At 39.4% G+C, this 27,985-nt stretch overlaps 1 protein-coding gene and 1 long non-coding RNA gene across 4 annotated transcripts in view; one reads left to right on the top strand and one right to left on the bottom strand.

Annotated features, from left to right (window-relative positions):
* The window catches only part of GAB2 (GRB2 associated binding protein 2), a 209,631-nt gene that overhangs the window by 146,997 nt on the left and 34,649 nt on the right, over positions 1-27,985 (bottom strand). The window contains exon 2 of one of the 3 annotated variants that reach the window (XM_054241862.2): positions 13,027-13,128. The exons of the other annotated variants lie outside the window; for them this stretch is intronic. The gene's annotated coding sequence lies outside the window, so the exon portion shown is untranslated. The remainder of the gene's footprint in view (positions 1-13,026; positions 13,129-27,985) is intronic. 3 annotated transcript variants of the gene reach the window in all.
* Positions 438-17,199, top strand: LOC118145776 (uncharacterized). Its single transcript, XR_004731205.3, has 4 exons — positions 438-517; positions 13,524-13,595; positions 16,630-16,727; positions 17,061-17,199. It is a non-coding gene; the product is annotated as an uncharacterized LOC118145776 (long non-coding RNA).

The following is a 27,985-nucleotide window of genomic DNA, read 5'->3' as shown; positions in this document are numbered from 1 at the left end:
TCTCATATATAAGGAAAAAAATATTACCTATAGCAAACCTCGAGGTCTATAACATGCAAAAACTACATAGTGTTTCATATCTCAGAATCTTCCCTTTCAAGCATCCCAAAAGAAAGTCAAAATATGTCCTTTCTAGTTGTCTTCTGGTCCACATATAGTAGGTATAAGACTTTGGTTTGGAGCAGTAAGTTAGCCTAGATATCATAAATGACACTCCCAAAGAAAATAATTTAAAAGCTAAATATTCTTAAATATTAATTTTTAAAATGAGTCATGAGGTCAAGAAGTAATCTACAGAGAACAAATGTTAAATGAAAGCAGGTGGAGGCGACCCGAATGTTCACTGACAATGAGTGGATAAACAGAACGTGGTGTATAGATACAATGGAATATGATTTCAGCCTTAAAAGGAATGGCATTCTGAAATGTTACAACATGGATGAACTCTGAAGACTTACGCTAAGTGAAGTACGCTGGTCACAAAAGGACAAATACTGTATGATCCCAGTTATATAAGGTACCTAGAGTCAAATTCATAAGGACAGAAATTATAACAATGGTTGCCAGGAATTAGGGGTGGGTGAGTAGTGGGCAATAGGAAGTAACTGTTTGAAGGGTATACAGTTTCAGTTTTGTATAAAATGAGAAGTTCTGGAGACGGATAGTGGTGATGGTCATGCAACAATGTGAATACATTTAATGCCACTGAACTGTTCACTTAAAAATAATTTTGATATTGCCGGGCGCGGTGGCTCAAACCTGTAATCCCAGCACTTTGGGAGGCCGAGGCGGGTGGATCACGAGGTCAAGAGATCGAGACCATCCTGGTCAATATGGTGAAACCCCATCTCTACTAAAAATACAAAAAATTAGCTGGGCATGGTGGCGTGTGCCTGTAATCCCAGCTACTCAGGAGGCTGAGGCAGGAGAATTGCCTGAACACAGGAGGTGGAGGTTGTAGTGAGCCGAGATCGCGCCATTGCACTCCAGCCTGGGTAACAAGAACGAAACTCCATCTCAAAAAAATAAAATAAATAAAAAAATAAATAAATAATTCTGACGTTATATATGTTTCATCACAATAAAAAAAAAAGTGAAAGCAGAAATCCTGAAAAGACAGTACCAAAGCCATTTTTTGCCCTGAGGTAATAAGAAACACTAGTGACAACTGTGATGACTATTTGACATGTGAGCAATATATCTGCAGCACTGAAAGGGACCATAAAAAAAAAATGACCTGTCTTGACCACTAGAAAAGAAGTAATGTCTCTCCTAAAAGTCTGTAACCAAAATCTGGCTCTAATGCAAGTTTGTGACCAAATTCATGCTACTTCAAGTGAAGATCTAAAAGCAGTCTAGGATTAATAATATCCTGAGGCTACTGGAAGCAGCTGTCTCTAATAAATGTTTAACGTAGGAATCAAATAGCTTCCACAGGTAAATTACTAAGGAACATTTGCTCTTGAGTAAAACAGGCCGGGCATGGTGGCTTACACCTGTAATCCCAGCACTTTGGGAGGCTGAGGCAGGCAGATCACAAGATCAGGAATTCAAGACGAGCTGGCCAATATGGTGAAATCCCGTCTCTACTAAGAACACAAAAATTAGCCAGGTATGGTGATGGGTACCTGTAATCCCAGCTACTTGGGAGGCTGAGGCAGGAGAACTGCTTGAACCCTGGAGGTGGAGGTTGCAGTGAACTGAGATTGTGTCACTGCACTCCAGTCTGGGCGACAGAGCGAGATTCTGTCTCCAAAAAAAAAAAAAAAGGTAAACCAAAAACATACATGGAAATAAGCCATAATACCATAACAAATGACAGCAAGGAAAAACGGATGACAGAATCACATCTTCAAAGACTTCACATATTGAAATTAGAGACAGAATATAAGATTTTTATGATTTAGAAGACTTGAAAAAAATTAGCGAAAAAGAGAGTATTAAAAAGAACTACTTATGAAAACAAACCAAACTGAATGTCCAAAAATGAAAATTCTAATTGAAATGAAAAAGTCAATGGTTAAGTTAAACAGCAGATTAGACAGAGCTAAAGAGTTAGTCAACTGGAAGAGCAATCCAAAGAAATTCCATAGAATGTGACCGAGAACTAAAGATATGAAAAATATGAGCATTTAAGAGACATGGATGATAGAGTAAGAGAGTCTAACATATATATTTAATCTTGTAACTAAAGTTAAATAATTAAATAAGAGAGGGAGAGAAAGGTATTATTCCATGCCTTTATACATTTTCAGAACCATTGAAAGAATATCAAATCTCATATCCAGTAAGCTCAACAAAAGTCAAGCAGGATAAATAGAAATCACCTATTGTAATGAAACTGAAGAAAAGACAAAAAGAAGACATTAAAAGAGAAACAAGAGATCATCTGCAGAAGGATGTCAATTAGACTATCAGCTAACTCCTGAACAGCAACAGTGACATCTAGAAGATCAAGGAATAATTTTTCAATGTGGTAAGAAAAAATAACTTTCAATGCAGAAGTCAATAGCCAATGAAACTCAATGAATGCAAAATAAAGATATTTTCAGACAAAAACAGACTGCCACAGATATATAGGCAATTCTAAAGGATTTATTTTAGGAAGAAAAATCATCCCAGATGGAAGGTCCGACATAAAAGAAAACAAAGATGAACACAGATATTGATAAATATGTGGGAAGTATGAACACTTCCAGTGTAAAACAAGAATATTACTTTATATGGGTATAAATAAAATAGAAAATACTGGCCAACAATAACATAAGTTAGGAGGAATGATTCAAGTTTAGGTATGCAAAGATTCTTATATTATTTGGAAGAAGGGTGTAGTGCATTGAATGTTCGCTCCCCAAAAGATATGCCCATGTCCTAATCCCTGGAACCTGTGAATATTACCTTACATGGCATAGGATGTGATTAAGAGTGACAGACCCTTGGGTTACATAAGATAATATTCACAGACAGCACTTCTCTTGGAGAATTCAGGTAAATTCTAAATGTAATCATATGTATTCACATAGAGAGAGAGGAAGAACACATAGAGAGACAGAAGAGGGAGGGAGAACAGATAGAGGGACACAAGAGAGAGGAGGAAGAGACAGTGTAACCATGGACAGAGAACGGAGTGATGCAACCATGAACCAAGGAGCATCTGGAGCCACCAGAAGCCAAAAGAGGCAAAAGATTTTCCCCTGTGCTGGCCAGGTGCGGTGGCTCATGCCTATAATCCCAGCACTTTGGGAGGCCGAGGCGGGTGGATCACGAGGTCAAGACATCAAGACCATCCTGGTCAACATGGTGAAACCCCATCCCTACTAAAAATACGAAAGATTAGCTGGACATGGTGGTGCGTGCCTGTAGTCCCAGCTACTCGGGAGGGCTGAGGCAGGAGAATTGCTTGAATCCGGAGGTTGCGGTGAGCCGAGATCGTGCCATTGCACTCCAGTCTGGGTAACAACAGCAAACTCCGTCTCAAAAAAAAAAAAAAAGATTTTCCCCTGTGCTTTCAGAAGAAACACAATGCTGTGACACTTGGATTTTGGACTTCTGGTCTCCTGAACTGTGAAAGAATAAATTTCTATTGTCTTAAGCCAACAAATATGTGGTCATTTGTTACAGGAACTACAAGAAACTAATACAGACCTGGCGTGATAGCTCATGCCTGTGATCCTAGCATTTGGGGAGGCCAAGGCTGGCAGATTGCTTGAGCCCCAGAGTTCAAAACCAGCCTGCGCAACATGAAAAAACCCTGTTTCTACAAAAAATACAAAAAAAGAAAAAAGAAACGAATAGAGTAAATATATTGCTGTACTTTAGGCCACATTAAAAAAATTACAATATATGTGCTGATAAAGAGCTCAATTCTCCCTAAGTGAATTTATTAATTTAACATAAACTCAATAAAAACATCATATTTTTGGCCGGGTGTGGTGGCTCATGCCTGTAAACCTAGCACTTTGGGAGGCTGAGGGAGGTGGATCACTTGAGATCAGGAGTTAGAGACCAGCCTGGCCAACATAGTGAAACCCTGTCTCTACTAAAAATACAAAACTTAGTGGGGCATGGTGGCATGTGCCTGTAGTCCCAGCTACTCAGGAGGCTGAGGCTGGAGAATAGCTTGAACCTGGGAGGCGGCAGTTGAAGTGGACCGAGATTGTGCTACCGCACTCCAGCCTAGGCGACAGAGGGAAACTCAGTCTCAAAGAAAAAAAAAAACACCACATTTGTTTTAAATAAGAGAATATAATTGTAAAGTTCCTAAAGAAAAACAAGAACAGCAATAAGAGGACACAATTACAACCATATGGTAAAACATACCTCATTAATCAAAACAAAGTGTATTGCTATATATTATATATATATATACACACACACACCAACCAATGGAATATTTAGTTGAGTTCACAAATGGTTACTAATGAATAAAATGCTTAGATTATGTATGATAGAAGTAGCACCTCAAATCCATGGGAAAGATTTAATGACATTGTTACAAATAAAGCTGAAACAAAGTTGAACCTGTACCTCTAAGCATAGATCAGGAAAAATTCCAACTGGATCAGAGATTTAAATGTAATATAAAATGAAATTATAAAACATAGCACATCTTTTATAACCTGTAAGTAGGAAAGTCTACTACCTAAAATCCAGAAGCCATAATAATGATTGTTACAGTGACTACACAAAAATCTATAAATCTAAAAATGAAAACTATTTTCAAATCCTGCATGGCAACCAACACACACCCCCCCCAAATCCATATAGGCAAAACAAGGAAAAAAATGATAATTTGGGTTAGAAGTTATAAATATTTTGCTATACTTCACAATTCCTATTACAAAGGGCTAATCTCTTACATAAAGAGTTCTTACAAATCAATAAGACCATGAACCCTGCAAAAAAATGAGCAAAGAATATCAACAGATTGTTCACAGAAAAATAAAATGATCTTTTAAACATGTGAAAAGATCAACATTGACTTACAAAAGGAATACAAATTAAAAATACACTGAAATGTTACTTTTATTAGATGGGCAAAAAAAATCCAGAAGTTTGGTAACCATCTTGGAAACACTGTGGGAAAGCAGGCAGGAGTGTAAATAGTCAGAAACCCTTTGGATGGCAATGTGGCAAAATTACATATAATCTATCAAAAGTTTAAGAATATATGTCCTTGGGCCGGGTGCGATGGCTCACGCCTATAATCCCAGCACTTTGGGAGGCCGAGGCGGGTGGATCACGAGGTCAAGAGATCGAGACCATCCTGGTCAACATGGTGAAACCCCGTCTCTACTAAAAATACAAAAAATTAGCTGGGCATGGTGGCACGTGCCTGTTGTCCCAGCTACTCAGGAGGCTGAGGGAGGAGAATTGCCTGAACCCAGGAGGTGGAGGTTGCGGTGAGCCGAGATTGTGCCATTGCACTCCAGCCTGGGTCACAAGAGCGAAACTCCGTCTCAAAATAATAATAACAACAACAACAACAACAACAACATATGTCCTTTAACCAGGCAATGCCAGAAATTTATCCTAGAGATAAACTAACATATGCACAATGACATATATGCATTTTGTGATCTATTTAAAGGAGTAATATTGGAAACAGTATAAATGGCCATCAATAAAGACTTAGTTATGCCTTCGCCAATTGATGTAATACCACTCAGCTGCTTTTTATAAAGGCATGGGGAAGAAAACTCTTCATGTTTCAACATAGAAAAAACATTGAGATATACTATGAAGTAAAAAAAGCAAGTATAGAGGAAGTTGTCCTTTGTTTGTATAAATGGAGGAGTTAAACAATATATATGTATATTTATCATCTGTATTAGAATATATGAGCTAACATATAAAGACAAATACATTGGGGTAGTAGACTGAGCAGATGGAGGCAGAAGGATAGAGAGGTGACTTCTCACAGTATATGTTTCAAATATTTAGTGTATAAACCATGGGTATGTATATCTATTAAATTTAAACATTTTAATAAGTATAACATATCTAGAATAACTTCTATTGAAGTAGACAGAGTGTAACTTCCATAATCAGAGGGATAAAAAGAAACTTAGAAAAAGGAAACAAAATAATCCAAAAGGTAAGTTTAAAAAAAATAAGAATAGAAAAATTCAGTATAAGGTACAATACTACATGGTTACAATAAATCAAAACACTTCCATAATCACAAGAAATGTAAATCAATATAATTCACCATTTAAAAGATGAAGACTCTCACTGTATTAACCACAATAAATGTCAGTTAACTAAATTCCCAAGTTAAAAGACAGACTTGTCAGACTCAACTAAAACATAACCTAACAACATACTATTTTTTAAAGATACACCTAAAATATAAGAGTCACAGGACTTTGGAAGGCCAAGGTGGGTGGATCACAAGGTCAAGAGATCGAGACCATCCTGGTCAACATGGTGAAACCCGGTCTCTACTAAAAACACAAAAATTAGCTGAGTATGGTGGTGCGTGCCTGTAATCCCAGCTACTCAGGAGGCTGAGGCAGGAGAATTGCCTGAACCCAGGTGGCGGAGGTTGCGGTGAGCCAAGATCGTGCCATTGCACTCCAGCCTGGGTAACAAGAATGAAATTCCGTCTCAAAAAAAAAAAAAAAAAAAGCACAGGTAGGCTGAAGTCAAAGGATGGAAAAAATTACATAAAGTATACACATATACATTACTCAAAAGAATGCTGCTGCAGCTATAGGACTATCAAGCAAAAAAGATATTAAGGTAAAAAAGGCAAAGGCAAAGAAGATATTAAGGTTAAAAGGCAAAGAGGTTGGTCACTTCACAAAGATAGGAGGTTCAAAGGCCTAGGAAGTCATGTACTTCTAAAAAGTATGTGTACCTAGAAATATGGCCTGAAAATATATAAAGCAAGAATTACCATTACTACAAGTAGAAAGTGACGAGTCCATTGACATAACGGGAGATTTTTAAACAGCCTCCCAGTAACTGATATAAAAAGGATGAGGCTCCTTTTGCCAACCCAAGTTAACCTTCCTTGGAACTAGATCACCATATCAGATGCACAATTTCTTACTTAATTCCTGAGTAAATTAATCAGAATGGAAAGGCATTCTTCCTGTCTGGTTCTAGTGACCAATAATACTCAAGTACAGAAATGAGAAGTTACACATGAGCTGCATAAGCAATGACATAGCTAGATACTAACTCTAATGGCTTTGTCAGCAATTCTGTGTGCTTATTCTTCAATTAATCTCTAAATTCCTCAAGGGAAGACGGTCTCTTACATATGTTTGTACCTCTTCCCCTCCCCAACACATTGCCTAGTATATAGTAGGTGCTCAATAAATATTTTGTGAGTCATCTACTACATGCTCCTCTTAAAAATGTGTATTCACTGCAACATCTATGAAGCACCTATTACATATCGGGCACTGTCGTAAGTACTGAGAATACACAGATGAACAAAAATGTCTGCTTTCTAGGGGACCACAATCTAGTAAAAGATAAAAAGAAATATATTTTATTTCTTTTTTTAATTGCGTGTTAGGTTTTGGGGTACATGTGCAGAACATGCAAGATAGTTGCATAGGTACACATGTGGCAGTGTGTTTTGCTGCCTTCCTCCCCTTCACCCACATTTGGCATTTCTCCCCATGCTGTCCCTCCCCTATTCCCCCCAATAGACCCCAGTGTGTAGTGCTCCCTTCCCTGTGTCCATGTGTTCTCATTGTTCATCACCCGCCTATGAGTGAGAATATGCGGTATTTCATTTTCTGTTCTTGTGTCAGTTTGCTGAGAATGACGTTCTCCAGATTCATCCATGGCCCTATAAAGGACACAAACTCATCATTTTTGATTGCAGCATAATATTCCATGCTGTATATGTGCCACATTTTCCCTGTCCAGTCTATCATTGATGGGCATTTGGGTTGGTTCCAGGTCTTTGCTATTGTAAACAGTGCTGCAATGAACATTCGTGTGCATGTGTCCTTATGGTAGACCGATTTCTAGTCCTTTGGATATATACCCAGTAATGGGATTGCTGGGTCAAATGGAATTTCCTATATTTTATTTCTTTCCTTTTTTTGAGACAGGGTTTCACTTTGTTGCCCAAGCTGGAGTGCAGTGGGACACATACAACTCACCGCAGCCTTGACCTCCTGGGCTTAAGTGATCATCCCACTTCAGCCTCCTGAGTAGGTGGGACCATAGATACACACCACTATGGCATGCTGATTTTTGTATTTTTTGTAAAGTGAGGTTTTGCCCATGTTGCCTAGACTGGTCTCAAATTCCTGAGCTCAAGCAATCCACCTACCTCAGCCTCCCAAAGTGCTAAAATTATAGGCATGAGCCACTGTGCCCAGCTTAGAAATATATTTTCTTAAAAAGCTATAGAGTTTTAAATGGAGTAGAGATATACAAGCCCAGAGAAAGTAACTACAGACCTAAGGAAAAGGCTCTCACCCATCTGACATATATTTATAAGCACTTACTGTATGCTAGAATCAGGCAGGTGTTAAGAAGAGATATTTGAGTTAATTTTTGCCAAGCAGATGTGGGGTTGAATTTAGGTAGAGGGTACTAAGGGCAATGAGCAAAGAATATTAAGGTCCAGGAGAAAAATGTGATTTTTCTCAAAGTCAAAGAGCTTGGGTAAAGACTAGAACCTACTTTCCCTAGTGTTGTTTCCATGTTGCTTCTCAAATTCCAGGCTCAAGCTATCCTCCCACCTTGGCCTCCTTAAGTGCTGAGATTATAAGCATGAGCCACTGCATCCGGCTCCCATATTGCTTCTCTATACTCCTTCCCCTTAGAACCATCTTTACTCCAATACAGATCCCTGTCTAGGTCAATGGCTTTTGATCAAAATCCAGTAAGAAATGTCTTTTAAATTGCAGCACAGTATCTATAAATACAATGAACTTAAAAATTTCAATATCCTTAACTGGACACAATACATTACATGCTACTTTTGGTATTCTATTTCATTTTTAAAATGCTGGCAGTAACTCATTACTATTGATTTCATCACTCGCTAATAGATCTCAATCCCCATTTTGTAAAATGCTCATTGGTGCAATGATTATTCCACCTCTAGCTTCTCACTTAATATTCCCCCAAAATCCTCCTCCAAACATATTACTAAGCAACTACAATGGGAAACAAACACTGTGCTAGGCCTTGAGTTTGTTATATGTGGTTAAGTTCTTCAAAAAAGCATAAACCCAGGGATTTTATCAAAATTTCCTAGGAAATTTTTCCTAAACTACACATATTTGTTACATATCTACTCTTATCAGAAGATTCAGTAGATATAGAGTGAGATTTGGACATATGGAATGTTGGAAAAAGTTTCCCAGGCGGTAGCACCTTTTTAAAAAAATATAGTATTTTGCAAGTAGGTGGCAATGCTATGCTTGGAATACAAGGACAGGTATAGCTGCAGTTATATGATCTTGTTTATTTCAATAAGGTTTTGGGGAACGGGTGGTGTTTGGTTACATGAATAAGATCTTTAGTAGCTATTACTGAGATTTTGGTGCACCTGTCACCCCAAGGTGATAGCGACTTGATGATCTGAGTTCCCTTCCACTCTTACGAAACAAATATTTGTATAGGAAAGAGTATGGTAAGGGACTAGACACAGACAAGAAACTGACACTTCAGATAAGCAGAGGGACTTGACTATGCTTAAAAAGCCACTGGTAGTGTAGGCATTAGAATCCAGCTCACCTAATTTCCAGTTCATTTCAGAAAGTTCCCACTAGGAAAATGAAGTCTATTAGTGTTCCTTCTCAGTTTGCACTGACCTTTTCTTTATCAGAAACTCCCCAAGGGACCTTGGCTTACTAAATGTTAATTAGATTTCCTCCACCTGCTCTGGGATTTAGAGGGCATTGCTAATGCAGTGCTCTCCTCAACTAACAAAGCCACTGGCATTCCCGGTATGCAGGGGCTGGCCTCCAGTTCTTTAGTCAACATCAATTAAAGGGCTCCTATTCAAAGCCCTAAGGAGGAAGACAGAAAAGGGAGGGGTATTCCTTGATCCAAAAAATGAAGTACAGCCACTGATTGGGATTGATTGTTACTGTGGAACTGGGTGGGAACAGGGAAAATTCTGGGAGGTAGGAATGGAATCTGGGTGAGGCAAGCAAACTAATGACCATTCATCATCATCTCACTCCCCCAAGGAATGCTATTGTTGAGCTCCAGGGGATGAAGCCTCGGATGGCAAAAAGTCTTTATTCAAAAATAACTTATGAAGAAACATTTCCCTTTCTCTTGATGTTTCAATATACAGGTCCAAATTCCATAGCCAAGAATGACAAGTCCTCCATAATTCTAACCCGCTCTATGGAGGCATCAGAATTTTGTGAATATTCAGCCACTCACTGGCAAAGTTCAGCCTGGATGTTCAGCCATTAACTGCTGTGTGATTCTGGACCAGTTACAGTTTTCCCTGGGCTTTGATTTTTCTCATTTGCAGTACTCAGTTGATTTCCAAATCAAATGAGACAATGAATATACACGTTTTATAAACTATAAGGTGGTGTAGAGCTTTAATACAACCCCTAACACAAACTGAATTCAATGCAAACATTTACTGAGTTCCTAGAATAGTGCTTATACAGAGTTGGCACACAAACATTATAACATAAATATTAGCTGTTAGATACACAAAAACCATAGAGTTCTTCATGATGTGGAAATCACAGCCTACTGTAGGAGATAAGATCTTTAACATAATATGATGAGTACTAAAATAAGCTGGGCATTGTGGCTCATGCCTGTAATCCCGGCACTTTGGGAGGCTGAGGTGGGTGGATCACCTGAAGTCACAAGTTCAAGACCAGCCTGGCCGACATAGCAAAATTATATTTCTGTCTCTACTAAAAATACAAAAATTAGCCAGTTGTAGTGGCGTGTGCCTGTAGTCCCAGCCACTCAGGAGGCTGAGGCAGGGGAATCGCTTGAACCCAGTAGGTGGAGTTGTAGTAAGCTGAGATCACACCATTGCATTCCAGGCTGGGCAACAGAGCAAGACTCTGTGTCAAAAAAAAAAAGGATGAGAAGAGTACTAAAATGGAATATGCACAAAGTGAGGAAGGGGGGTTAATTTACCCTGCTATCAAAGAGCAGGGGTTAAGGATTATCAAAAACCTATATTCACTGTATTTTCTCCATACCCCTATCCCCAATTATATTCCATTCCTCATCACAGTCAGGATGGAGAATAGAATGTAATTGGGGATAGGGCTATGGGAAAATACAGTGAAGAAGTAACTCGAATGGGCCATCTCATGGTCTCCCAGCACAACATATTCATTAGTATCTCCCCATCTTTATTCACAAAATTAGATGAGAAATTTTAAAAATCCGCCAATTTTTAAAGGAGTATTTAACCCTCTATTTTGTGCAAGGTATTCTTAAGGATGCAAAAACAGTACAAGGCAGGTCCCTGAACCCAGTATATTTACCATTTAACAAGGGAGATAATTCATATACAAAACTATGATACTAAGCTATATTCCTAAACTATATAGTACCTCAGGAGTAAAGGGGAACACAGTTCACATATCTGAAGGAGCTCCAAGTTGAAAAATTCTGTCTTTTTTTCCCCCATAAACTTGGACTAAGAGTCACAAATACATTCTTCCTCCATCTAGCAATATCCTTTAACCTACTTGACAACATTCTGGTCATGAGAAAAAAACAATGAACAAAACAGACAAAAATCCTGCCTTCAAAGGGCATATGGTCTGGAAGTAAAAAGGGCCAAGTAGATACATATATGAGTGACTGGTGTATGTGTGCATGCGTGCGTGTGCGTGTGTGATACAGCAGACTGCAAAGCATATGCTTTGGCTTAAGTGGACAGCTACCACCTAGTTCCAGCTAATTGCTGCTAAGTAGAAATTTTGGCCCAGTGTTCCCAGATCTGAAAGTTAGAAATTTTACAGATTTTATGTAAGAGGTCTCAGCTTTTATCAATCTACAACTAATGAAAAGTGTTTAACACTGCAGGCAAAGCAGAACACTTTATAGATGGAATTCAGGCCAAAGATACCAGTCTATTACCTGTCTTAGAACATGTATCATGATTTTTGGCTTAGAGATGCAGTCACCTCACACAGTGTTATAAACCAAGTACTACTGGGATGAAAGAGGCACAAGATCCAGCCTCTGAGCCAGTATCAAGGAGGTGAGGGCATTTAGCCTGAGCTCCTTCAGAAAGTATCTCAGAATATGTCAGTGCTTAATTTTCCATTCCTTGTTCATTTCTCACAGCACTTACTGGCCACATCCATGTGTTGCCTCATGCTGGGGTATTTCTTTGCTAAGAATGGCAAGACTATTTTGTTCAACCAAAAAGTCCATAAATAGCAACTCTACCAATGCAGCTGCCTTGATGGTTTGATTATTCAACAGATTAATACTGTTCACGAATATGAGTAACTCTGATCTGCTCTGTAATAGGCTTGCTATTTAGAAGGATAGTAAACTTTATGCAAACTATCCTGAACAAAAAAATTTCCTATATTCATGTTTGTCTAGCAGTCACTGAAATACGGCACTGATGGCTGAAAAGCAAGCTACAATCTAAAATATACACAAATTACTACACAGTCACAATACAAATATTTTAACAAAAATAGAAACAAAGCGTAATATTCAGAAGCAAATTTCACTAAATATTAGTGCACAGCAAATGAGAAAAGGACCAATGAACCCTAAGAAAAGCTGGTCTTTTACTACATACCTTTATAACAGAACTACACAGCATAACAAACTGAAAAAAAAGATAGCAAAAAATCAACTGTATAGGTTTAAATCTTCAACTTCAGATCCTGGAAAAGCATCTTAAAAGATAAGGCCAAGCATGGCCTATAATCTCAGCACTTTGGGAAGCTGAGGTTGGAGAACTGCTTGAGGCTAGGAGTTTGAGACCAGTCTGGGAAACACAGAGACCCCATATCTACAAATACATTTCAAAAACATTAGCCGGGTATGGTGGCATGTGCCTATAGTCCCACCTACCTAGGAGGATGAGGTGGGAGGATCACTTGAGCCCAGGAGGTCAAGGCTGCAGTGAGCAATGACTGTGCCACTGCACTCCAGCCTGGGTAACAGAGTGAGACCCTGTCTCAAAAAAAAAAAAAAAAAAAAAAAAAAAGTCAGGTAAGTCATTCCCAATGCCAGGAAAATTTATCAACCCTGCTGATCTCCAGTTGATTGTATTAATCACTGGCCATCATTGCATTAGAAACTTGGTCACCCTGTCTTCAAAATATGGTGCTGTTGCCTTTTAACTGGATTAGTTTATAGCATATACGAACTTAATGATAAATCACTGCCTCTGCTATATTTGCGCCATGATTTACTGTGGCAAAATTAAAATCTAAAATGTAATAGAATAGCTCAAATGTACCTCTCATCAGCTGTGTGGCCTATGGTTTCTTTTGGTTATCAAAACTCTGGGATGTGAAACTTGCATCTGTTATATGGTGTTTTGTGTTCCCATTCTTTCTCATTAGAGGAATCACCTAAGGGCAGATCATCTTGCTGTTAGTTTTGCTTTGGCCCAGAGTCTTTCCTCTGCAAAACAGGTGAGTTCATCACAAGAATTTTTATTCAATATCTGAATAAAAATTTTATGGGAGAGAAACACATCTTACATGCCAGCTTCAAAACCCATTATAAGGATGGTTTTAAAGCAGATTTAAAAACCAATTTTTAAGGATGGCATTTATAGGGATGGTCATTTCAGCATGTTTTTTAAATAAAATATTGTAAATGCTTATCAACTGAAGACTGGTTAAATTATAGTAGTATACTCTGACGCTACTCTAAAGATACCGAGAAAAGTTGAGGTTCATGAGAGTTCCCAGAATGTTGTTCACCTAAAGGTTATTACCACAATATGTTATCTGGAGGGGTGTGTGTGTGTGTGTGTGTGTGTGTGTGTGTGTGTGTTTTTAAGCATTTCTTGATTTATAATGAACATGTACCATTTTAACAAAAGCAATAATCTTTCCTTTAAAAAAGAAAATACAGGCCAGGTGCAGTGGCTCACACCTGTAATCCCAGCACTTTGGGAAGCCGAGGTGGGCAGATCACCTGAGGTCAGGAGTTCGAGATCAGCCTGACCAGAATGGGGAAATGCTGTCTCTACTAAAAATACAAAATTAGCCAAGCGTGGTAGCACATGCCTGTAATCCAAGCTACTCAGGAGGCTGAGGCAGGTGACTCACTTGAACCTGGGAGGTGTTTAAGTGATTCTCCTGCCTCAGCCTCCTCAGTGAGGTTGCAGTGAGCCAAGATCACACCATTGCACTCCATCCTGGGCAACAACAGTGAAACTCCGTCTTAAAAAAAGGAAAAAAAAAGAAAATACAATTGACCTATATATGCAGATATGGAACTATACCCATAGTTTACTGTATCTCATAGGATTTTGGTGCACATTAATGGATGTAGAACAGTGTCTGACATGTAAGTACTCAAATTTACCTAATTTATGCTAAATTAAAAATAACAAGGTACAAAACAGGGTAAACAGGGCAAGGGTCTGTGATGGGAAAGATATTTGTTTTTTAAATAATATGTAATAATATAATACTACTGCGCACAAGTTCTCTAAAAAACAGTTTAGGGGAAAGCTTACCTGTTTATCAGGTATTACAATCTCAGAGCAGAGAGTGGGGAAAGATTGGTAGGAAAGGATACGAGGGAAAGGAAACCTAAGGTTATGCATCAACAAACCAGCTATAGCTTAACATGAAAACACGTAATTGCTCATTCAGAAGGTTACAGGATGGGTTGTAATAGAACTACTATACCTTAGAATAGTGCGTGTGTGTGTGTGTGTATGTGTGTGTGTGTCTGTGTGTGTGTGTAAGGGGTAAGTGGAGGAGAAAGGCAAACAGGAAGCAATTTATCTGCTGGCTCCTTCCCTTCTCCAACTGCACTGGTCAGAGATGTCAACTTCCCTCACTCCCCACTTCCAGGCTGTGGTTACCCAGCCACTCTAGATAGTCATTGGGGAAGAACATACCCCACGTTTGAACCTGAAAGTGGCAGAAGAGTCGAGGGTCTGGCCAAATGGGGGTTAGGCATATGAGCTGCTGTAGTTCTCTCCACAATGGACATAACAGAGACCAAACCAAGGCCCAGTCCTCACTGAAAGAAGATGAGACAGCCAGCACTGTTAGAAAACCTGGCAAAAGCAGCATGTGAAGACTCACCACTAAGCAAGCAGACTGTGAGGCACAGACAGAACCAAGGAAATCTCGGTAGATACGCTGAGTCTTACACAACACATTCACTTGCATATAGAATGGAACTTTAACCACAATGTATTTAAAAAACATATATTGGGAAAAACCTGTACTCAGTCTATACACAGTAGTCTAATGAAAAGGGCAGGGACTTGGAGCCAGACATTTCTGAGTTTGAAAATCCTATCCATCTGTTCCTTATTGTGAAATGCCAAGTACGTTGCTCATCCATATAACCAGGATACTATATGGTCATAGTGAAGATTAAATGAGCTAAGGTGGCTAAGAGATGTTAGGCTCTGGCAGACATGGGGCTGCCTCTTATATAAGAGAGGCTGATTCTTTTCCTTCCCTCATTCAGTCCCTCCTCAGTGCTCCTTCAGTACAACCTCACATTATACCGCTAACATCATTCTGCCCAACATTATTTATATTTACGATCACTCACTACCCTGGCAGCTCCATGAGGATGGGATTTTCTTTTGGTGCCTAGCACAGTTCTTGCTCATAGCTGGGCCTAAGCACATGTTTGCTGAATGAACCAAGAACTTCAAACACCAGTTCTCAGGGGAGACAGCTTTTCATAAGACCATTAGTAAAGTCACATGAAGGACCCACAAAACTTCTAAATATAGTCTGGCAGCTGTACTGGCTAGAAAGGTAAGGGGGAAAAAAAGTTTTTGAAGCTAGACAGATTTGCATTCCAATCCCAGTTCCATCTCTTATTACAAGGGTAATATTTGGGCAAGTGACATAAATCCTCTAAAACTTTCATTCCCATAAACATAAAATGAGAATCATACTATATTTTGTAGGGCTATTTAAAGAAATGAGAGTAAATAATATGAACTATTACTCATACAGTATTAATCTATGTCACAAGGTACTCTTATCCTGATCAAGGCTGATCAAGGTAGGGGAAGCAGAAGAGAGATGAGATTTCTGCTATTGAGTAAAAGGTGTCTGCTTTTTTCCTCTTCTTTTTATTCAATGCACTTTTACTGAATGTCCACTCTGTGCCAGGCTTTGTACAAAATACCATCCTCCGTAAGTTTACAAAGTGCTTTCACCTAAGCCTCTCTCTCTCTCTCAGCTCTCACCCTGACTGCTTTAGACTGCCAAGGATACCCACTAGAGATGCTGAGAGAGGAAGAGTTTCCATGACCTCTGGAAGAGATGTGGATTACAGCTCTGACAACAATGGCAGTAAATAAGAAAGACATCCAAGTTTTGGTTGATGACATAGTAAAGAATAATTGTGCCAAATACATTTGACCAGCCCCTAAAGGTTCCACAGTGGGTACCTAACGTTGGTATTATTCCCTATGCCCACTCTCCTTGTCTAAAAAAACTTTTCTTTCAGGAAAAACCCTTTACAAGAATTTAAGAATTCCTCATTCATCAGCTACTTGCCAAAAAACTACTAAGCAAAGAAAAAGGCAGTTAAAGTAGAGAGGCACGGTATGTATAACCTGAATAAACCTCAGCAATCTAAGTGGATGTCCTGGGTAGAAAGATAGTCCAACAATCAAAAGTGAAAAAAGAGTAATTCCGGTCTTTTCACACTTTTCTCAATGGATACAAGAAGAAATAAAAATCATAACACACTTGTCACCTCCTCAATTCTCTCATATACTACAGTTGCTCAAGGGTCTCTCATTCACCAACCTACCCCACTCCAACCTTCAAAACCAGTTTCAAATTTGTGTTCTCCCCTTTCCCTTTTATCTTAAAAATTCTTTGTTATGAAGATTCAGCAAGTCTTCCCTATTTTTACATTTTTGCTCCATTCAGGCTACTAGAAATAAGTAGAGTCCTGGAACAAGAGCCAGTAAGAAAGAATCCTTCCACCCTAAAAGACTCGCCATTGAGAAGACTACCTGAGGGACAGATAGTAACAAGGGAATCTCAGTAGATACACTGAGTCAGTGAGAAACTAAAGGTAAGACTGTTAATATTAATAACTTTTATTTCCCTTTTGACAAATAATAATTGTACATGTTTATGGGGCAAACAACTCTTCTCTGTTATATATATTATATATAGAGTCAGATCTAAAGCTACTAGGTAATTATAATGACTTTTCTTTTTTGAGACTGAGTTTTGCTCTTGTTGCCCAGGCTGGAGTGCAATGACGCAATCTTTGCTTACCACAACCTCTGCCTACTGGGTTCAAGCAATTATGCTGCCTCAACCTCCCAAGTAGCTGAGATTAGTGGCATGCAACACCGTGCCTGGCTAATTTTGTAATTTTAGTAGAGAAAGAATTTCTCCATGTTGGTCAGGGTGGTCTTGAACTCCCGACCTCAGGCCCGCCTTAGCCTCCCAAAGTGTTGGAATTACAGGCGTGAGCCACTGTGCCCAGCCCTATAATGACTTTTTAAATCAAATAAAGGACAAGCCACAAAACAAAAAAGGTCAAAGTTTCTAAATGTAGAGATAAAACAAGGAAAACTTCCCCAAATATAAACAAATACTTAAGTAACACATGTAGATTGCTGAGAATAGAACCTGGCATGCTACTGGATTAATGCAGTCACTGTTGTTATTGACCAGACCTTTGTTGTTAGATGATCACACAAACCCCTCTAACAGAAATTATCTCCTTATGTGGTTGTTCAATTTGGGGAGAGAACATGACTTAATAGCTCCTCTAAGACAAGGTTCTTTTTATTATTCTTTGTTGCTCCAGCCTAGCACAGTGCCTGACACACAGTTGGAATCAACACATGCTTGTTAAAGGAATTAGTTCTGCTAAGTGAAGATGGTTTACCTTAGAAACTTGAGACTTACATTTAAAAGCATTCTAATCCCAGGTTGCCTTCTATGGGACCCATTTTTGGCAAGGATTTGACAAATCAGAGGGTCTGATTAAACCAATGCAATATTACACACATGATAAGCAGGCCAACTTTAGACACACATTCTAACAGCTTGGCTTAACTGAAAAAGTCCAAATTGATCCCAATTTAGTTCTGTAATCTGAAAATATCACTTCCTCAATAAATGTTTTCCATACCGTTGACTATTGTATGTGTCTCTCCAATCTCATGACCTGTCATCGACCCTCAAAGAAAAACAAAATCACAAAGATCAAGGTCTGAAATACAAATAAGCTGATATTTATCACAGGTTTCACTTTTGTTGAGCCATTTCTGAACTCATTATAAAACTATGTCTGTATAAGACCTTACTGTTTATGTCAACAAACACCTGCAATAATGGAAAGACTTGGGGGTCACCAGGGAAAACCTGAAGTCCCGGGGTCTATTCCTAGCGCCAGTTCTGCTACTGACTAAACAAGTTAGTAAAGTTGTTACACCTTACTATTCATCCATTTCTTAATGTATAAATAATTTAAATATTTGCAGAATGTCTATTATATGCTGGGCAGTATGCTGAATGCTAAAAATACAAAGATAAATAATAATGTCCCTATCTTTTAAGGTTTTGCTATTTTATTAGAGTTGGACAGAGATTATAGACAACTAAAATACAATGTAGTAAGTAATATAATGGCATACAGCTTTACAGAAATATAAAAGTAAGACCCCTTATTCTTCTAAAGAGTAGTTAGACACCAGGAAACTAAGAACTAAGAAAGAACATGCCAAGGGTTTATTCTATGCATAAAACAAGGTGGATGGGTAGGGAGGGGAACAAATGCCATAAAGCAGTTGCTAAATTGGATCTTGAAATCAAGAACAGCATCAAGTCTACAGAAATATTGCTTTAATTATAGCATGTAATGAAAATTCTATTTCATACAGGTACTCTGGTAACAAAGGGAAGGCCACAAACTGCACACTTTGCAATCTTTGTGTATTTGGTTATTTTGTATTTTCTTTAGAGGCAAGGTCTTGCTCTGTCACCCATTCTGGAGTGCAATGACACGATCATAGTTCACTGCAGCATAGAACTCCCAGGCTCAAGCATTCCTTCTGCCTCAGCCTCCCAAGTAGCTGGGACTACAGATGCATGCCACCATGCCCTGCTAATATTTGGGTATTTGAATTAAACTACAACTACTATAAACAGTCTCAGTCTCTCTTGTGAGATTTTTTTAAATCAAAGGCCTCGACTATTCACACTTTCATTTTGAAGTGGGGTTTTGTTTTTTAGTTTGCGCACAGCTTAATTGAAGTAGTTTTTGATTCAGATACAGTTTGAAAAATCTAAGGCTCTTTCTGATATAAAATGTCTTTTCAGTGACAAAGACATGGTGGAAGTATTTGTTGTAAAATGTTTAACATTAAAAAGGCATTTATTGGTACAGCAAATATATGGTAAAATTAGACACATAAACAGATCAGCAATCTAGAGGCATAGTCCCCAATATGCCCACTGATACAGAGACAAATGGATACATCTTGAGATTTATCCATTACAACTGAGTTTCAGATCCCATTCTAGAATCTGAATTAAACTAGAGAGAGGCAAAGAAAGGGCCCCAGAACTGGGCCACCTCAAAACTTGTCAAGCTTACATAGTCAGTGATAATAGCCTTCCATTTCCCTCTTTGACTCATTGATTAGTGAGTCACAGAGTGCTCTTCAGATTTTCCTTGGGGGCCATGTTGTCCTAGCTCCTCACAGAGGAAACTATATTCCGTTTCATTCAGAGGCTTCACACACAGACTCTCCATTGGCTTCTGGTGCCTGTCAGATGTGCTCAGACTGTCCTATTCCTTACATCACCCTTCTGCCAAATCACCTGCAGTACCTTGCATACAGCAGCTCTCTGCATTCCAGATTTAACTGTTTCCCATAATCTAACAGAGGAAAGTTTATTTAAACTTGCATGTTCAAAAGATCAGAACATAAGCATAATTAGAGGGGAAATATGGGGGAAATGTTAATCATGTGTGTATTAACAGGACCAGATAGGCAGGCAGACTGTTTCTTCCTTAGAACTTCCTGGACTACAAATAGCTTATTTCTGCCTTAGATTCTAGTCAGCTCTGTCTCAGATGTGAACCCAAGCAGCAAAATGAAGATTCCTTAAGCAAAGTCTGCCTGTTTTGGCATTAATAAGAGCCCATTAATACCGAATAACAATACTTCTAATAAAGAGAGCCAACACTGAGACAGTACTTGTTGTGTACCAGATACTGTTCAAGCACTTTATATATTAACTCAATCCTCACAAGCCCTATGAGCTAAGCCCATCATTAGCCTCACTTTAAGGATGAAAAAACTGAGACGCAGAATACTTGCCTAGTTAGTAAGTAATGGGATTCAAATACAGACCAGCCAGCCCTTGCTGCAGCTTTTTCGTCTTTTAAGTAAAAAGTTGTGAATATGTGAAACTTGAAAATGTGTTTTCACACATTCTGTTCTGTTTAAAAGATGGGGAATACATCCTTTGTTTACTGTGGGCTAAGGCAAGACTGACCATATAAGTCTGGAAAACCTAGGTTTCAAGTCCTAATCTAGGTTCATGATGAGGGAGAGTTGGAGGGGGGCACCTACACTGTGACTAGAGAAGTGTCTTAGTCAGCTTGGGCTGTTATAACAAATTACCACAGACTAGGTGACTTAAACAACAGACTGATAATTTGGATTTGTCCTTGCCCAAATCTCATTTTGAACTGTAATCCCCAGTGCTGGAGGTGGGGCCTGGTGGAGGGGTGTTTGGATCATGGGATGGATCCCTCATGGCTTGGTGCTATGAGTCTTGTGAGATCTGGCCATTTAAAAGTGTGTGGCACCTCCAGTCACCCCGACTCTCTCATGCTTCCTCCTGCTTTCACTATGTGATGTGCCTGTTCCCCCTTCATCTTCTGCCATGATTGAAAGCTCCCTGAGGCTTCACCAGAAGCTGAGCAGATGCCAGCGCCACGCTTCTGGTAAAGCCTTCGGAACTGTAAACTGATTAAATCTATTCTCCTTTTAAATTATCCAGTCTCAGGTATTTATTTCTAGCAATGCAAGAACAGCCTAATACACAGATATAACTGAGATAGCCTCACAATTCTGGAGGCAGCCCTCTTCCAGGTTTACACATGGCTACCTTCTTGCCGTGTCCTCACATGGCAGAAAAAGGCGAGCGGATGCAAGTTCTTGTGTGTATGTTCACTTCTTATAAAGACACTATTCCCACCATGAGGGCTCCACTCTCATGATCTAATTTCCCAAAAGCCACATCTCCAAATTCTATCACACTGGGGATTAGAATTTCAACATATGGTTTTTGGGGGACACAAACACTGAGTCGGTAGCAGGGAATACAGGGGACTGGCATGTTGACCAGATAGTTTAACTCACTTTATTTTGAAGAACATGGTACAACAGAAAAGCCTAATATGCTTTGGAGACAAGTGGACTCAGCTTTAGCTCCTGGCTCATAAAACATTTAGGTTTTATGGTCCTGGGCTAGTTTCTTAGCTTGAGCTTGTTTCTGGCTGACAATGGGTATATTATCTATCTCACAGCCTTGTAAGTAAAGATTAAATGAGATGCAATGGGCTCCTACCTGCGAAGTTTACTTACTACATAGTTAAGTACACAATAAAATTTACACTTCACTCGCTCTCTCCTACTTTCCTATTTTCCTCCCCCCATTCCCTATTAAAGAGATAAGGAGGATGAATCAGCTTCAGACAAAAAGCAAGTATCAAATAACTGGACACTTGTTTTACTATCCAGCACTGCTTCCCTTTCTCCTGCTGGACAGTAAAACAAGCATCTCTTCATGAGATGCAAACATGATTCTGAGTGAGACTGTCGCTCATCCCTCTCCAACCCTCTCCACACTTACCACGTGAGTGTCAGGTGAGTTACACGTAGCTCTAGTCTGACTAACCATAGTTCTCCAATCCCCTAGCCATAATGGCTTAGTCCAGGGGTAGAATTTTGACCCCTTTTGTCAGTATCCTTCCCCAGAATTTTAAATTTGGAGTTCTAAAGTAAGGACTTTGCCTTGTGGATTACAGAGATGAGAGGATAGAGGGTTGCCATTTACCTCCTTTCTTATCACTTATAGACAGCTTACCTACAGGAGAAAAGAAAGCCAACTACAGACAAGCAGTATGAGACACAATGAGCACCCCTGGGGCACCAAATATGATTGTGTGCCCAAGGTCACCTAGTATCTACAAAATGTTCTTCAATTTTCTGAGCTTCCTTATTATCATACCATTACATTTCTATTTCTTAGGTTTACTTGAGTTGGTTTTTGTCATTAGCAATTCCAAAAGTCCTTAAAACATGAATTTATATTTTATGTCAGACTTTTCTGCAAGGTGGTTAACAAAAGATCCCATTCAATCCTCACAGCAACCCTGATGTGAAGGCACTGGTTCTCTTCCCCACTTCACCGTGACTGCATATCTGTGATAGTGTGAACTTCTTTGGAAGCCTAGCATCAGAGTACAAGATTCATAGTAACTTTTTGTTTCTTTGAGACAGGGGTCTATGATGCTCAGGCTTGTCTTCAATTCCTGGCCTCAAGCAATCCTCTTGCCTTCCATCTCCCAAGTAGTTGGGATTATCACCACGAGCCACTGTGCCCCATAATCACTTCTTATATTTAACCAAATCATATGGCTGAACAGAGGCCTTATATCCACACACCATACCAACCAGAATACACTCAGACTATACCTGCTTAGATCACATGCCCAATCCAAAATAATTATGGCGGCTGAGGGAATGGAATGTTCTGACTAGCCAAACCTGAAGCATAGGATAGACGGAGCCAGCTTCCCCAGAATCACACGTGTCTGAACAGAAATTAAGGTGTTGCTAGGAAGGAGAAAGGAGATGAATTTAGGAGAAGCAATCAATAAGTGTTCGTTACATAAAAGGAAAATTGGAATAATCAAGTTATTAAGATCGTCTAGCTCTCTGAACCATCTGATCAATAACTCCTCCTGTTCACATTACTTCCTGCTGTGATCTCACACTTCTTCAGTCTAATTTAAGACTGTGGTTCTCCAGAGACTTCAGCTATTCTCCACAATGAAGCTAGCTAGTTTGTCAATGACTTCTAATCACTCATCCTGAGTACCAAATTGAAATGCTGATTTGCAAGATTATTAAAAGATCTCAAGGCACTTTCCAGAACACACAAGACTTGATTAAAAGTAAGTCTCTCTTGACTCAATTAAAATGTCCTTGGCTGTCTTTCTTGCCTTGGTTTCCTCCTTAGTAAGTATAAATTCAAAATAACAGGGAAATAAAAAAGGTAAGATTTCTCTTTAGGAAAGGGTTTTCTCACACAGCCGATCGACAAGACAGATTTCCTACTGGCTGGACTGACAACAGTGTGCAAATGCATCCTGATACCTTCACCATCATAAGATTTTCAACAGGTTATTATATTTCATTAATTCAAATTCAATTCTATTTTAACATCAAAATCAGAGTGTTTCTTACTGTTGATAGTGTCTTACAGTTAAGCTGCAGTCAGGACACAGTTGCCATTGCCTGCACAAGGGTGTACTTGGTTGTCAGGTCTGGCATTGTGACTGGACAAATACAACCCTGAACAAATAAAACAAGGGCCATTTCAGGGAGAAACATGAATTTCAGTAGTTGTGAGACTGTTTGCTAAGATCTTCTAGTAAGACCAAGAAAGTGCCAAAGTTGAAACTTGCAAAATACGTGTCAGTGACTTGAAAGAAAAATTTGAAGACAATGTTGAATCATTTCTAAGAAATGTTGCACCATCAATACTCTTGATGGCATGTAGGGCAGTTATTCTGTAGGCAAATATGGCCAATGAATTAAAAAGTGATTCAAAGCTAGAGCTGATTATGAAGAAGTGTTAGAAATTCTTTACCCAAGTTTCATTTGTATATGCAGGAGAGTGACGGACTATAAATTCAGGTCCAAGTAAGTCTACAAGCACTTTCATTTACTCCCCTGCTTAGTGGAATATAAAATAATTGTGTATGACATTGAATGAGAACATTTCTTTTTTTTTTTTGAGACGGAGTTTGGCTCCTTACCCAGGCTGGAGTGCAATGGCGCGATCTCAGCTCAACCTCCGCCTCCTGGGTTCAGGCAGTTCTCCTGCCTCAGCCTCCTGAGTAGCTGGGATTACAGGCACACACCACCATGCCCAGCTAATTTTTTGTATTTTTTTAGTAGAGACGGGGTTTCACCATGCTGACCAGGATGGTCTCGATCTCTTGACCTCATGATCCACCCGCCTCGGCCTCCCAAAGTGCTGGGATTACAGGCAGGAGCCACCACGCCCGGCCGAATGAGAACATTTCTAAGGCCTCATTTGAAAATTGTGATGATAAAGACTCCCAAATAGCTGCAGAATAAAATGCAAATAAAACAGCATTCAAAGGCTTCTACAACGTGGCCTAAACCGACATTTTCCACTCTTGTCTCCTACCACACTTCCAAGTGCGCTCCATACTGTGAAATTAAATAATTCAAACTGAAAGCAGCTGGAACTTTAAATTATTCGGAACCTTGAGAGGAATGTGGCTATGCAGCCTGAGTCACGTGGCATGCAGCTCCAACTTCTGCCCCCATTATTCCCCCATAATTAAGACCAAATGGCACCAAAGATAAGACCCTCTCAGACTATTGTCCCTCCTGATGGAGTAATCTTCCTTGGAATGTAGGAATCTGTAACCAATCAAGTCACTGTAACATATACACTGGCCTTGTATGGGTAATGTCATAATCTGCTTACAGTTTCTCTGTCTCTGCCTATGTAAGTGAAACCTTACCTTCGCTACTTTGAAATTCTGACCCCATTCATTTGGAGTCAGTGTCTCCCAGATGGCCATACTCAAGCTTTGTACTCAAATAGACTACTTAATCATATTTTCTGAATCTCACTACCTAAAGTTGATAATACCAAATTATACATGTGGTTCCTTAAAGATTACCTGCTCCTTTTCACTTCTGTGCCCTTGTTTCTTACACTGAAAATGTCCCATCTCCCATCTATCTCAGCAGCTCTATTTAATAGAAGCTGAGATGGATGGTCCAGAATAGCTTCTTTAATCTCTGAATTCCTTAGTTTTCTTTTTTTTTTTTTTTTTTTTTGAGATGGAGTCTCACTTTGTCACCCAGGCTACAGTATAGCGGCACAATCTCAGCTCACTGCAACCTCTGTCTCCTGGGTTCAAGTGATTCTCCTGCCTCAGCCTCCCAAGTAGCTGAGACTACAGGTGTGCACCACTAGGCCCCGCTAATTTTTGTATTTTTACTAGAGATGGAGTTTCATCATATTGGCCAGGCTGGTCTTGAATTCTTGACCTCATGATCTGCCTGCCTTGGCCTCCCAAAGTGCTGGGATTACAGGCATGAATGAGCCACCTCGCCCAGCCAATTCTTCAGTTTTCTTATGTTTGAAATGAAAATCTAACTTTAGGTTTGATTTGAGGATTTAATGAGCTAATGCATGTAAAGCACTTAAAATGGAACCCAACTAACCTGTGATCAAGTAGTATTATCTGTGTCTTGAGATATGAGTCTCAAAAAAGTAGTGAACTGGCCAAGAGCACAGAGCTTATTAACAGCAAGGGCAGAATAAGAACTTAGACTACCTTACTCCTAGTACAGAACTGTCTTTAGATTTAAGAAATGGCTCTTCCTCCTCCCACCTCCTACTGTCAAATACTGATAGATTAGTGAGCAAGTTTCTTTCCTTTATTTCCCTATAAACCTGTTTCTTCCTCTTCCTCCTTTCCCTCTATTAAATGTCCTAAACATGTTACTAAAAACTAAGAGATAAAAAGTGTTCCATGTTTGAGCACATTTGACCCTGTTTAACCCTGTGTTAAATCAGTTAAATGAGTTTATCATTTCAGAGCTTCCAATGCAGCTATGTACATAGTCATCACGAAAAAGAAATATAGTATGGAGTATTTCTCAAATTATTTAATTAGGGAACCAGAGGTAGTTGTGTCACACGTGTGAGGTCAGGCCCTTAAAACCTACATACTTCACAATTCCCTGCTGCTTAAAGAATAAGAGCTATAACCCCTTCACATAACATACTAGAGTCTTCATACCCTGGCCATGCTAGTCCCACCACTTCTCTCACACATCAACTCCATCCTGATCATTCCAGTATGTCAGTAACAAGTTTCACAAGCCTTTCCCTCTGGCTAAAATACCTTTGTTCTCTTCTTGTCCAAGTTTTACTGATCCCTCAAGACCTGGTTGATGAAACCAGGCCCTGAAGCCTTCTCTGATTATTCCCAATTAGCTGTACCCTCCTCTGAGCTCTCATGGCACTTGGTTTATGTTGGAATTGCAGCATGTCAGTGGCTCTCAGTTACCATCGATTGATTGATTTCCTTCTACACCTGGCTCCTGAAGGCCAAGGACAGTATCATTTACATCCCTAGTGAGAGGCATCCTGTAGGCACTCAGCAAAAGCCTACATTTCCTTGGCCCTCTTCTGCTGGGACAATATTCTAAAACAAAGCTTTCCTGGATTCTCAAAGACCTGAGTTATGCTTTTTTTCCTGGTGTATATAACAATAGGGATATTTACACTTTTATGCCTAATAGACCTTTTAAGAACAGCAGTTATTTATTTATTTATTTATTTATTTTTGAGACGGAGTTTCGCTCTTGTTACCCAGGCTGGAGTGCAATGGCGCGATCTCGGCTCACCGCAACCTCCGCCTCCTGGGTTCAGGCAATTTTCCTGCCTCAGCCTCCTGAGTAGCTGGGATTACAGGCACGTACCACCATGCCCAGCTAATTTTTTGTATTTTTAGTAGAGGCGGGGTTTCACCATGTTGACCAGGATGGTCTTGATCTCTTGAACTCGTGATCCACCCACCTCGGCCTCCCAAAGTGCTGGGATTACAGGCGTGAGCCACCGCGCCCGGCCTAAGAACAGCAGTTATGTAAGTCGCTGTGTATTGCAGTCCTGTTCAAGTCACCACACTTGGAAGGCAACGCATTCCTTCCTTTTCAGTCAGTTGTAATCATGAGACCCTTTGGACTTAGCCACAATAAACCCTATTTTTCTAAATGTTCAAAAGACTGTCAAATATTGCTCCTCCAATTTTAATAAAGTCCCTGCAGATCTGGGAGCAGAAAACATTTATGTTACTTGTTACTAAAACAAGGAACTCCATTAAAAATCAACAGTATGAGATCAAAACTAGAGGTTATGAGCCATGATTAGTTTACTCATGGTGAAGGTTTCTGGCCTCTCAGATTCCCTAGACTAAGGTTTTTTTTAGAAAACACATTTAGTGTATCCTTTGTCTGACTTGGAAAACAATCACTTGAACCCGAGAAGCGGAGGTTATGGTGAGCTGAGATTGCATCATTGCACTCCAGCCTGGGCAACAAGAGCAAAACTCCATCTCAAAAAAAAAAAAAGAAAAGAAATAATCTTGCAGAGAAGTCTGTAAGTCATGCCTGGCAAGTAGGGAATACTCCCATTTCCAGGAAAACTAGGTTTAAGATTAAAAAATTCATTAATTCAAACACTAAAACACAGGAACAGCATAGCTACATCAATGTCTTTTTCTTTACATTGTTTTTTTTTTAAGAAGTGGCGTCTCGGCAGGGTGTGGTGGCTCATGTGTATAATCCTAAGACTTTGAGAGGCAAAGGCAGGCAAATCACTTAAGCCCAGGAATTTGAGACCAGGCAACATGGCAAACCCTGTCTCTACTAAAAAAAAAAAAAAAAAAAATTAGCCAGGCTTGTTGGTGTGTTCCTCTAATGCATGCTACTCGGGAGGCTGAAGTGGAAGGATGGCTTCAGCCCAGAAGG

This window comes from Callithrix jacchus, chromosome 10, assembly GCF_049354715.1.
Source record: "Callithrix jacchus isolate 240 chromosome 10, calJac240_pri, whole genome shotgun sequence".
NCBI lineage: Eukaryota > Metazoa > Chordata > Mammalia > Primates > Cebidae > Callithrix > Callithrix jacchus.
The sequence above is the reverse complement of the archived record's forward strand: the minus strand, read 5'-3'. Positions and strand labels throughout refer to the sequence as shown.